This window comes from Elephantulus edwardii, unplaced genomic scaffold (assembly GCF_000299155.1).
Source record: "Elephantulus edwardii isolate Elephantulus edwardi_28Jun2011 unplaced genomic scaffold, EleEdw1.0 scaffold00002, whole genome shotgun sequence".
NCBI lineage: Eukaryota > Metazoa > Chordata > Mammalia > Macroscelidea > Macroscelididae > Elephantulus > Elephantulus edwardii.
In genome coordinates this window covers 36,046,716-36,049,445 of record NW_006399752.1, presented here as the reverse complement: position 1 = coordinate 36,049,445, position 2,730 = coordinate 36,046,716, and positions in this window count along the sequence as shown.

The window sequence follows — 2,730 nt, the reverse complement described above, 5'->3', positions numbered from 1 at the left end:
GCATTCCTGAAGCTGCTCAGAGTGTGGTGTTCAGAAATCCTCTAGTTGCAAGTAATGGAGAGTCAGCGCATGAACCAAGCCGCATCGTAAAGGTATTGTTGGCCCCCAGGCTGACCCACAGGAGGCTTCCTGCCCCTGGACCTTGGATGTAGTTACTCACTGTCCTCTCCTGTCTGTTTCGCCCTTGGAGATTTCACTGACGGTGGGTGACTGGTCTCAGCAGCTCCACTCATCGCTGACCCTCCAGCAAGTTTTCCAGGCTGTCTGTAAATCACTCAGGAGGAGATTGTCCATCTGGATTCAAACTGCCAGAGAAGCACCACAACTCCGATGGACTAGGTCACCAAAGCTGACGTCCTCCTTGTTCTGTGTCTTTGCGTCAGAACTGACTCACAACGACCCCCTCAGTGGGTCCATAAATCCCTCGGGAAGAGATTGCCCATCCTTCTCCTTCAAAGCGCTGGTGGATTTGAACAGACTACCTTTGGCTTGCAGTCCAACTCCTCACCCACTAGGCCAGGCATTGAATGGAGTTCGTCTCCGAGAGACCCTATGAACAGCCGACCTGAACCGTGGCTATCCTGTGCCTTCCTCTTCATCTCTGACACACTTGAGCCCATTGTTAACATCACCGTGTCAATCATCTCTTTGAGGGGTCTTCCTTTGAACCTAGGATTTAAAAAGGAAAGAACGCTCTGCTCTGGGCACCTAATTAGAAGAAGTCCTAGGAGAGGACTCAGATTGGTCCGGTTTCAGACTGACCATCGTGGGTAAAGAGCAAAAGCAAAGAAATCAAGGTGCCTGTTAACATTCTTAACTCTGTGGACACAGAAAGAGCAGCCCTGTCCGAACGGTGTCTGATTCTATCCTGAAAGTCTTAATTCCTCTTCCACGGCCTCACTACAGCTGCCGAAACCCTACAGCTGTAAAACTGGGGGAGCCAGCAGGGTACCATTTCCCTAAATTGCTGTAGAAGTGAGACATCGCAAGCAGCAAACAAGTGAGAAGCTGGGTTGTGGTACAGGGCGGGCTCTAGCCTGTCGCCAGGCCCCGCCCAACGCCAGGGTCTTGCCCCGCCCCAGGGCCCGCCCCTCTCCAGGGCCCGCCCCATCCAGGCTCCGCCCAACTGTAGGGCCCGCCCCACCAGAGGCCTCGCCCTGACCCAGGTCCCGCCCCAGTCCAGGACCCGACCCGCCCAGGCTCCTTCCCACCCAGGCCACGCCCCTGAATAAGAACCGCCCCCGCCCCGCCCCGCCGCCGCCGGACCCGCCCGATCCAGGCTCCGCCCGTCCAGGCCCCGCCCACCGAGACCACGCCCCTATGTGAGAACCGCCCCCCCCCCCGCTGGCCCCGCCCAATGTCAGGGCCCGCCCCACCACAGGGCTCCTCCCTATCGCTGGACCCACCCACCACTGCCCCCGCCTCCCCATCCAGGACCCGCCCCTTCCCACCCCAAAACCGGTCCCGCCCCTCAGATGAGCTGCTCCGCATTGCTGAGCCCGCTCTGTACACTTTCTGCGACTTGCTACCAGCGTCTGTACCTGCAAATGTTGCCATTCACCAACCAGTGCCAGGCGTCAGCTTTTCCCTGGAACCAGAAGCCGTGAATTCTTCTATCAATCCCTCAGACGACTTCCCACTGGGGTCTAGAAACCCCATCTTGTTCAGGATCTTAGTTCATGACAGCACCTTCACTCTAATAACAAGAAGCAGCAGTGCCCCCTGTTGTTATGTGAAGTCAACTCATAAGGACCCTGTAAACAATAGCTTTGAATCCTGCCCTATCCTGAGCCAGTCTCCTGTTTCCGACACACCTACCCCCATTACTCCAGTCACTGTCAACCCATCTCATCTGCGGTCTTCCTCTTCTGCACTATCCCTCACCCTTCCAAGCATGATGACCTTCTCCGAGGACCGCTCCCTCCTGGCCACATGCCCCAAAGTATGTGAGACAGAGCTTCAAAATCCTTGCCTTCAAGGAGCAGCTTGGTTTCACCTTCTCCAAGACAGACCTATTTGTCCTTTTGACAGTCCACAGTATGTTCAATACTCTTCTCCAGAACCACAACTCAAAACATTAATTTTTCTTCTGCCATCCTTAGATATTGTGCAGCTTTCTGATGCAAGACCATGGCCTGAATCAGGTGCACCTTTGTCTCTAAACTGACATCATTGCTCTTTAGCACTTTGAAGAGGTCCCTGACAGCAGATTTTCCCCAGTGCAATTCGTCTTTTGATATCCTGACTGCTGGTGCCAAGAGTGTGGGTGATAAGCAGTGATGATGAGGAACCTGATACACAGAGCAGTTAAGAAATCTCTCAGGTTCAAATAATCTATATTCCAACCCTTAGCAAGTGAAGATATGAAAAGATATTATTACTATGCAAGGAATCACAGTGAGATGCCACTTCTTTTTTTTAATTTATTATTAATTTCAATGAAAATTTACAGAGACTTTGGATTTCCATTCATTCTTTGTTGCACTTTTCTCCCCTCCCAACCCTAGTACACTACCATCTTGGAAAAGTAAAAGAAAAATTCTTTTGTTGCTAATGCGAAACCTATACTTGGACCAAGAGGCAGTAGTCAGAACAGAGCAGGGTAACACTGCATGGTTCAAAATTGGGAAGGGTATATGCCAGGGATGTGTCCTGTCTCCATACCTTTTCAACATGTACGCAGAGCAGATTATTCGAGAGGCTGGGCTCTATGAGGAGAATTGTGGCATC